Raw genomic sequence first — 10,787 nt, 5'->3', positions numbered from 1 at the left:
CAACAAAGTTATAGTCACGATTAAAATTCCTGTTTCTGGAAACATACTTTAAAGATTTTGGTTGCAGTTGTTAGACTCTGTTGCCATGCTCTATGGAACTTATCTATATACGTATCATAGGCTTGGGCCTGCAGATAGTATTAAAGTTATGCCGTGTCTTCTGAACTTGAACACAAAGACAGCTAATGATGAACATGGAGAGGTAGAGAAACCTTCCTTAGGCAGAAAGAAACTGGTATAAAATGAACGAACAAAGACATGTTTTGGATTCTGATAATGCATGGATCTCCAGGGTTAGGAAAGACCCAAACAAGACCTAGACATATGAACTAGGTTAACAAATAGAAACCATCAACTGGGAAAACTTTTGAAACATCTTCTTTGCCAAATAGCACCACTTCAGTCTTGCCTAGATTATTTTCTGCTAGCTGCATCCCAGGAGTTGATTTTACATGGCTAGTCAAGTATCTATAGAAGGAGGTGTGCTACATCGGCTCTTGGTACATGATCAGTGTAATAATACAGCTAATGATACCTGATCAAACATAGCGGTGTAATGTTGGCAGTGTAAGCATGTGCTGTCTTGTACTTTCTCCCTGAAGGAAGCCAATCAAGCAAGGTCACTTTCTGCCAGACAAGAATATGGTCTTTCGACTTCTCAAATATCTTAGTCATACATACAGTTATGAAATCTAGTATTAGATTACATCAGTCATGTCTTAGTACATTGTATAAGGTATTGTAGTCCAATGTGATTCGATTAGATATAGGTCAAGATTCTGTCAACCTTGAAAAGTAAATAATGAATTTAAGAAAAAGTATTTTAGTGATATTCTCTGTTTGATTGTGTTCTACTTGATTGTGCTCATGAGAACAAACTGGGCTTGCAGCTGTAACTTGAAGAACAACCAAGTTCTTCTTGAATAAGTTTACAAAGCACAAATTCTTTACAACTTCCACTTCAAACAGAGGATACCTGCTCCTGTTCTTCCAAATGCAAGCCCGGTGTATTCTTGTTCTGGCATCCTCTCTGTTTAGCTGATCACAGTGGAGAACAAGGTGCTCCGTTTCAGCTGTCTTGTTCCTAAATCAGGACATTCCTCTTGGTCTGCTTTTAGTGAGAAAACTCCTGGTTCCCTTCTAAATCTAGTTAAATATATACTCACCAAAAATGTAGATAGATTAATTAAACCTCTCTAAAGTTGTTTGTTTTGATCTCTTTATAGGGGAAAATCCATGAATTCATTACTGAGCTAGGACTTGCAGACTTGAGCTTTTATCTTGAAGTCTATCATAAGCCTACTGCATAACATAAGCATTTCATTACCTTGTGCCACAGTTACCCTATTTATAAAGTAGGATAATAATGCTGCTTACTTTGTAAAATGTTTTGAGATCTGTGGATTCTATGAAAGGATTAGTTTGTATTACTGTCAGCAAACCTACCTATATTAATCAAACCCCCAGTAATACCAGCTGTCATCTGAAAATTTGGTTTTAATTCTTTAAATAAGGTCAGTTGTCTGTTGGTCTGCAAACAGTATGTCTCAGAAGCCACTCCTTTACTTGCTTGCTGCAACTGCATGTTGTTGTTTTCCCCCTCTCCTGTTTCTGAGAAATCCTCCATTCAATATTAGTGAGTCAGACAACTGTTTCCCAAACAATCTTTGAATGATGGCTTTGTAAGCAGTTAAGTGAAAAGAGAAATCTGCTGCGCAAAGCTTCTTTGTTTATTATTTTTGCTGACTGGCTGAAAGTGAGGTCATAGTAAGCTCAAAGGGATGGATATAAATGAAATAATTAAACCGGAAAATACATCTTCAGAAAGATGATACAAAAAAATGCCATGTTTACTAATCTTGCATTCATATCTCCCAAATTATAATAGTTGTCATTAAAAGATGATTATATATACATGAAAGTATGTATCTTTTCCAGATTTATGCAACTGAGGCATATTACTACTGTGGTTTTGCATGAAAATGCATCAAGGTATTCTCAGGTAGCATCAAAAATAATATATGAAAGCAAATAAATTCTTTTCCTAGGATTATCATGTTTTCCCTGAGATTGGGACATCTCACTGTGGCACAGAGGCAGAAAACGGTAGCAGCATTCTTTTTCTGGTACCGGTATAAATGGGGATGGATGTCCAGAGTAAAGAATTCTGCCATGTGTCCTTTACATTTGCTCACTTAAGTAGCTTATGTGTCTCTTTGGCTACAGATGTATTTATATATGAACAAAACCTGTGTTGTCTTTTTAGAATGCTCAAGAGCACAGAGAATGTAGTTTATATTGACAACTTAATCATCTCATTTTTTAAATATATGTATATATAAGGTTTAAAAGTTTAAATCTGTCATTCCTAAACCAGTTCTGAAATACCAATCATCATACATTTACTCAGGTAGATTGGCCTTAGACTTTATAAAGGCTTCTTTTTCTGGAATGTCATAAATTTCTTATAATGACCTAAGATTTACTGAGAAGAAAACAGGTTTTCTTATTTTTAATAAATGCATCACAGCAATACAGAGGGTTTTTTGTTTGTTTGTTTGTTTGTTTGTTTTTGGGTGTTAGCATTTTACAATCAATATGAGCTTCCATCTTTAGTATGAGATTGCCCTCTGGGTGGTGGTGGATGAGCCTGTATGTTATAATCACAGTAGCTTCACTGTGAAACTCCTCTAAATTCAATAGGGGGAAGTAGGAGGTCTTACTTGGATTACTTCTCATTTTGTTATAATACAGATTTGTCTCTATTTTACATTACCTTCTGTCTTTTGAGTTGTTTTTGCACTTTGAATCTGAAGGAGCCATTTGAGGGTTTGAAGGGTATGACAGTTCCTTGTTAATACATAGCTTTTATTCAAACAAACTTGATCCTTGTGTGAACTGTATACTTTCTGTACTTTATTTTAATGTCCTAACAATATTGAATCAGTTCCAACAGCAAATAAATTCATCCAAATTTTATGCTTGCCTGCTAATTAAAATGCTTCTGTATTTCAAAATCATTTGAGTATTGTATTTCCAATACTGAAATACAATTTTCCAACATGTCAACAACATCTTTCATAAATTTTACCATTGTTATGCTGTTGTGGTGAGAGCACTAGTTGAAATCAGTTTAGTAAGCATTCTGCTAATGCTTTATATGCAACCATAGCATTCCATTAAAATGTGTATTTCATTGACCTATCTTTAATATATTTAAAACATTCACTGGAGCACTCACAATGTATCTTCAAAATCAACATGTATCTAAACACATGATTTTAAAAAGTACCAAGGAGATGCATAAAACCTGATAAGTCTTGTATATGTTTTGCTGGTCTTTTGTCCAAGAGAAAGGAGGCTGATGTTTCTTTTTGCCACTTACAGTGCCAAGCATGAGCCTCCTTCTTATTTTATTGCTTGCAATACACGTTCACTGGACATTTTGTTCATGGCTTTGTTTATTGTCCCTTCTTACAAGACCTTTATGGACTATTTTGCAGTGGAGAATTTATGGGATGATTGATTGGTGTTAATGAATTATCCATGAAAAAACTTTTTTTTTTTTTACCAGTTTTATGTTCATCAAAAAATATTCCATGTGACTTGTTTTGCAGTTAGCTATTTCTATTATTTAAGTGGTCAACTAGGTCTTACTGTTTCTCTACTCTGATTGGGTAAGTCTTAGGTCAGAAAATCTTTTCAAACGATTGAATGTTCAAGAAGTTACAGTTATGCCAGTGTCACAATTCCATTCCTTAGGTCACTAGAAGCAAAGTTGCACCAGTCTAGTTATGCATTCTCTTAACCAAACACAACATAAATAACTCAGTGAAAATAAACACTCTGTATCCCTGTACCCAGGATTGGTAATTTTGAAATTTAAAGTATGTTTCTATTTACGTTCAAAAAGACAACTTCATACTATCAATAACTTCTGGCAATGTCAGATGTTGTTAAGAAATTTTCTCTTTTTGCCTAAATAGCATTAATATATTTATTCCAAGGCTTTGTCTTCCATCATCATTAAGCTATCTAAGTTTCTATACAAATTGGGCCCGCTTACATAGGTTTTGATTTTGTCCTTTATGTACAGTTTATCACTTTGAATAATCAGTAGTTCTAATTACTTAGGATTATTAGTTCTGAAAGCTGTCATTTTCCATTCTAATAATTATTTTGTCTTAACTGAAATCCAGAACAGCTTTTTTTCCCCCCATTTATTGAACACAGAACTATTGAAAATTGACAGTTATTATCAGTTTTGAAACCCTAGTGAAGCTTTATTACTGGGTGAATGGGACTTGCAAGTATGCAGCTCCTGAACAAAAATATTTGACAGAAATACCTTAGAAAAAAAAAAAAATCTTTTTTGTCTGTTTTGATCCAGTAATTTCAGATAATATAATTTTATAAAATTTATGCCTGTCATTTTTCTCAGTACTTACAAGTTTCTAAGTTTTACCTGCACTGAGCCACTTTGGTATGTTTGCAGCTGAAATAATATTTAGCAAATATACCAATGTTGTAATTTTTTACTTGCTGTTCAAAATGACTATTAATAATATACTGTTCTTGGATGACTAAGCAAAAAAATTAGAATCCAATTAAAAAAAAAATCAGGCAAGAAGGAAAAATGTCTCGCTGATCTATGCATTAAGATAGTAAGGTTCTGAATGGTGGCCTCAGGCAGATAATTACGTGTGGAGTGATAGAAGTAGACTACTGGAAATACTTATCAAAACTTGATAAGTTGCTAACGTGCTATAAAACATCAGCTGCACTGGTAGCTTTTAGAATACAGGAATCTTTGAAATATTGACACAAAAATGCTTAGAATGGCTATTAGGGATCTGAAACAAAAAAAAAGGGGGGGGGGCTATAAAATTATAAATACAGTATGAAAGCAAATTAAATTGCTGGTAAAGAACTTTTAACTGAGCTGGCTTTTATTAGACTGAATTCCTGTAAAATGTGCTAGTGCATAAAAATAAAGCAAAATTGTAACCGAAACTACTCTATAGCATAACACTTTTCATTTCTGTTTAAGTAAAGGACAGTTTGAACAGCTACAGTGGAATTTTTATAAACCAAAAACTCACTAGTACTGGCTAAAATGGTAGCAGTGCAGGTTTGAAGCTGTTTCAAAGATATTGAAAAATGAAAATGATACTAAGAGTATGTGAAGAAATACAAAATACCTTAAGAGAAGTTTTGCTTGAATAATAATTTTAAGATCAGAATGTCAGTGATAAACAGTTTCAGAAAAAGCAAACATTTTCGTATATCTCTCTTACATTTTGTTAGTTCATCTTGTAAAGGCAACCACGGAAGCAATGCTACTATGGTTGCTCTGAACTGCTATAGCAACATTAAATTCCTTTGTAAAGTAAACCAGCAGTGTAGGCTTTATTGGTCTTTGCTCACATTTTCAATATTGTCAGATAACAGTTTGCTCACATAACTATTCTGGTGCAAGTCCTAAAGTCTAATGAGAAAGAAGCTTGATTCTGACACCTGTTGGTAAACAGGGAGGACTGTAACCTAGCCAAGAGCTACCTGAGTATTGCAAACCAAGAGGGGAAGGGGAGGTTCTGTCTGCTTCTATTTTCTGATGCATCAGGAGAAACTACTTAGGTTAACAAGCCACATTTGCCCATCAGCTATACTGCACAAAAGCATACGTATCTACAGTCATGAGAACATTGTGGTCAAAACAATGGTCTTCAAAATTAAGTCTGAAATTCTCCATAAGTAAAATTGTACTGTCTCTACCTGGAAATGAAAGAAGGAAAGTACTATGGTAAATGTGTCTGAAGTCAGAAACTCCTTGGACAAAGCTGCTACCCTCTCCTACCAGTCTGTGTACTGGAGCAAATGTCAGAGGGAGAGTATACATGCCATTCACTTCCTTGCTCTCTTTCTCATGTTCTAACCTTCTAGAACATATCTTAACATGATGATTTAAGACCAAGGCCTTCTGTGTCACAGGCTGTTCTCCAAGTATATCACAAAGAAGTAACACAAAGGGAGCAATTTTGCTGAAAGTATAGAAAGTAGGGCATGAACTTCTTTAAAGCAGTTCATAAAGCTGTGACTGTGACATCTGGTGTTGGTTCCCTGTTGCTGCAAGATCAGCAAGTTTCATCATATCATACATGGATGAAACCTGAGCTCTCCAAGTGCTGGACAACAGTGAGGCTGAACTGTACAAGTCAAGTGATTATTCAGGTTTTTATGCTCTCACACCTTTAAATTTATAACCAAGGCACCACTGAAGGAGAGAGTAGATTCTGTGAGCAACAGATACAGCCACCATAACTGGCTTTCCCAGGTTTATTCTATATTCCCTCTGTACCCTCACTTCCTATTTGTCTGTAAAATGTAGATGCTGCTGTGTAGATCTTGCATCTTCCTGTTTGTCACTGCACAAGTGACACTGTAGCTAAACTTATTCACTTATGCTCTTGACGGGGATGCAGGAGAGAAATGCAGTACCCTGTATCAAAAAATCCAATAACCTGGCAAAAAATAAAATTATCAGTTAACACTGCACACTGTAGCTGAATGAAAAGTTGCTCTTCATTTACTGGTGGATGTACATATAGTTCAGTAGGGTTTTTCTAACATATCTGTGTCTGAAAACGTTGCTTCCTGGACCTCATTTTTTAGTGGATTTTAACCTCTGTTGGGATATCAGAGTTTCCACAATGTGGTGGAAGAGCTCAGTGAATAAGTTCAGTGAATAAAAGACCTGGTTTTAATAATTCTAAATTTTAAATCATGGTGTTTAGAAAGAGCTTTTGATTGAGAATCTTGCTTGTCATAAACACTTAGAAAAGAGGGCCTGCTCCCTAGCATTGCCATACCATTGGTACCTGAGTTCAGGGTAGGAAGAACATTCTTAAAATAGTCAAGACCTATCTTCATGTTACTGATGAATCTCAAAATACTAGCCAGAACAATGCTAGTAACAACTAACAGGTGGTTCTTTCACTTCAAAAAAATATTAATAAATCAAAACCTTTTCTGCATGCTTACTAAAGAAACTCTGTTTAATGAGAATCAAGTGTAGTTGATATGCTATATAGCAGCGTCTTGCTTTCCCCAAATTAGTACTGCAGTCCAGAGGCAACTCTCCAAATCTAGTCTGTATTATAGTTTAATGGAAGACAAATGTGAGGCTTTAAATGAGAAAATTTTCTGCTGTTCTTTGGACAAGATCATGTCATTACATTGGGAATGTGGCATTCATGCTGCTGTTTTATAGCTGTAAACAGTTTTAATCCATTACTTATCCTGAAGCTAGGTTTAGGTAGGTGACAGCTAGGTGACAACACAAATTCTCTTATACTTGTAAACTCTACTCCTGATAAACAGTTCTAACTGATCTCTGAATACAATTATTGTGGGTCAATGAACATGGTAAATTCCATAAACTGACAATACTCTGTTGGATTAGATACTTAACTAAAACAAAGTTAATTGTTAAATTCCCTAATTGTAAAGCTTTATATATACCTTTTTGTATACAGTCATAGGCTGAAATGTTACGATTTTTACTTCAATTTTTATTTGCTGCTTCTTTTTTGATAGTGTAGTTAAGTTGCAAGGGTAAGAAATACACTAACTTTACATGCACGGGAACAGATGAAAGAAGTTTAAAAAGCAATGTTTATATTTAACTTCATTAGCTTTCTTTTCATTATTGTGGTGTTCAGGCTTGCTTTCTCTTCATACTTAGAGACACACTATCACCAAACATTTTCTTAGCCCTGTGAGCTCCAAGAAAACTGCACTGTAGGAGTCTATCTATGATATGAGCAGCAGCCTGAAGGCTGTACCACATCTGAACAAAAAACTGGATCTTTGTTATCATCCCACCATCGTTACTGACTCCTAGCATGACACAGATTCTTGCCTTTATTCTGGCTGTCAAAGCTGCAGAAAGATCAGTACTAGGGAGGAATTTATGCCTTCTGGGCACTAGACACCATGGAGAGAATTCTAAGTTTTTCCTGGAGAGCTTTCACATCAGCATTGGAGAAGTATTGATCTTCTGTGTCTGGGTGTCAGTTTGATCCATTGATAAGGATATCAGCAGAGTTAAGATAGAACCACAGTTTTAAGGTTTTGAGGGTGTGAGAGTCCAAATAATGACCCTTTGAAAAGTGCTTTTCAGAGAAAGGTAGTCTTTTAGCAGAGATTCCATGCAGAAGTTTATAAGGTTTGTATATTGATAAAGTGTTCCTTTTTCTTTTCATTAAAAAGCATCTGCAATTAAGGATTGAAACAGAGCAACCAGTGTTATCTAAGCAACTAGTCTACTCATATTTTTCTTGGAGTAAGGGAAAAGGGAAAACATTGGGTAAAGAAGACATTTTTGTTAGCTACCATGTACGTAAAAATTTGCACTTGTTCATTTAAAGAAAGAAGCTGTGACTTTAATTTTGGTGGATATTGCCTAAAGGAGAATGTTATCTGCATTTTTTCATACTCTTGAGGCAATATTAGCATCTGTAAATCCTGGCAGTGTATCACATTAAATTAAGTAAGTCCACGTTACCTGTATTCTTTATAATATATTGATCATACATAATGATCTAGCATGGGTCATAAATTCTGTAAATCTGAGGTTCCCTAAAACAGAGAGCAAAATAATCAGTCACTCACATAACCTGAGCAACCCTGGATAATCACAAGAAAGAGTTGTGACAGGAACTAAAGGAAAATATGGTTCATTTAATTTTTTTAAAATTGATAAACTCTTACAGCTTTAAAGGAATGACCCTTTCAAAGCAAAATAACCAAATCCATCTCTTGTCAGTTTGATGAGATTTATATACGGAAGCTGATGATTTTTTAGCAATACTGTCAGTCTGCTTTTGAGATCAATGCCAATGAAATATTTTGTTTACAATTTAACCTCCATTTCCCCTAGAATTTGAGAGTTTTAATACCAAGAGTACTTACGTCTAAGTCTATTGATCCAGTGGTAAATTAAATGGCAAACAAAAGCAATCTTATTCCTTTGTCAAAATACTCTCAATGGGGAGAAAAAAAATCTTTATTAAAACAGGATATGTTGCACTGAAATGAAAAGAAAGTTTCATTTCAAGAATGATCTTTTAAAAAAGCAGAGAAAGATCTTCACATAGACAGATTTATTTGATGGGAATAGTACAAAGGTAATAAAACTGGAATTGTATATTGAATTTCTTTTCTTTACTATAAAGACAAAATACACCAAAAGTTTAAAGTATACATAAAATGCAGTTGTGATAACTTTGTTTCAAAAATGTGTTTTCTTTTTTTTCTAAGTAGTTCAGTTGTAAGTTTCCTATTTTGGAAGTATTGTTTTTATTTATATTTGCTTCCTACGAAATCCTCTATTGATGCACTGAAATATTGCACTTGTTTCCTTTTCAAAAGAAAAAAAATCCATCTTGTATATGCTGTATCTAAATAATAGTTTATCTTATCCATAATTAGTGGTATTTGGGAAGAAGTTATATACACACAGCGAGGCTGCTATGACAGAAGGACGCAATGAACACTTTGATAAAGAGCTTCAGAGGAAAAGGAGGGGGAATCAATGAAATAATATCTATTAAATAAGTTAAAACTTTCAAGGAAGTATTTCCAGTGTGGAGTAAGGTAATATTTCAGCCACATACCAGATTAACATAATTGGAGAAATTACTGATTTACTGGGTTGATAAAATTATTATACTGATTACTAATCATATTAATTCCACTTAGAGATCTGCTTACCGAGGGTTCTAATGTCAGTTTGACTTTTGACATTGATTTCAGTAGGACAAGGATACACTTTCAGAAAAATAAGGGAAATCATAAAAGTTTCTTCTTATGTGGCATGATAACTCTGTAAAAGACCAAACTGGTAATAGGAAAAAATATTGTATTTAATAGAAAAGAATATTCAGCACAAATAATTTTAAATCCAACTTGAAGGACTTGCATCAGCACCACCTTCTTAACAAATCTCTAGAGTATCAGGTTTGTGCAGCTTAAAGAAACTAAATGCTGTACAGTTTATCCATCTGTAATTATTTTATTTAAGATGGCATTGGCAATTTATGCTTGAGGCAACATGAGAAAATGGATTTTTTTATGATGAAACTCAACCTGCTACAAGTAGGACAGCGTGATTCCTTTTAAAGATAATCAGCTGCCTGTGTCTCTGCAAGCAAAATGGTTGATGCAATAAATAAAAATCCCACGGCATACATAACAGATTATCAAATCCTACATTTTAGACACCTTTCATTCTTTGGTATTTTTTTCAAAGTCATTTTTTTTTAAGTTCCCTGAAGTACTCTACTGTGACTGAAGCTCTGAGTGGGGAGTGAGGCAGAGTTCAATCTCCCCACAGGAGAAGTCACAGGCTGTGACTCAGACCAGCTGTTTGCCACTGGTACTGTTCTTTGGGCAGGGTGAGTGTTGACCTGTAGGCGAAGCCTAACTAATCTCCATACCCTGGGAGCAGTGTCGGTCCTGGAAACATAGGATAAAAATACCATGTTCATGTTCTTTGAATTAAAGATGTAGCATTTAATCGTTCAGAGAGTCGAATTTTGAAATTTATTGAGGAGGCATTTCTGAAGTTGGGCATATAACTGTTGGTGATCTGGTAATAATCTACATAGGTTGGACAAGATGAGAAGTCTCTGAAGCTAAATATGTACCTGTATGATAATATATGGTGATACCAGTACTAACTGGTATCTCCTGATACCAATACGAATACTGTTAGCAGTGTTCCA

At 34.7% G+C, this 10,787-nt stretch overlaps 1 long non-coding RNA gene across 4 annotated transcripts in view; it reads right to left on the bottom strand.

Moving 5' to 3' along the window:
- Positions 1-9,163: 9,163 nt before the first annotated feature.
- Positions 9,164-10,787, bottom strand: part of LOC308194067 — a 29,225-nt gene continuing 27,601 nt past the window's right edge. For all 4 annotated transcript variants that reach the window (XR_013950225.1, XR_013950226.1, XR_013950227.1 and 1 more), the window contains one exon: positions 9,164-10,518. This is a non-coding gene — a long non-coding RNA (uncharacterized lncRNA). The remainder of the gene's footprint in view (positions 10,519-10,787) is intronic.

The sequence above is a fragment of the Anser brachyrhynchus genome, assembly GCF_964034855.1.
Source record: "Anser brachyrhynchus genome assembly, chromosome: 4".
Classification (NCBI taxonomy): domain Eukaryota; kingdom Metazoa; phylum Chordata; class Aves; order Anseriformes; family Anatidae; genus Anser; species Anser brachyrhynchus.
The sequence above is the reverse complement of the archived record's forward strand: the minus strand, read 5'-3'. Positions and strand labels throughout refer to the sequence as shown.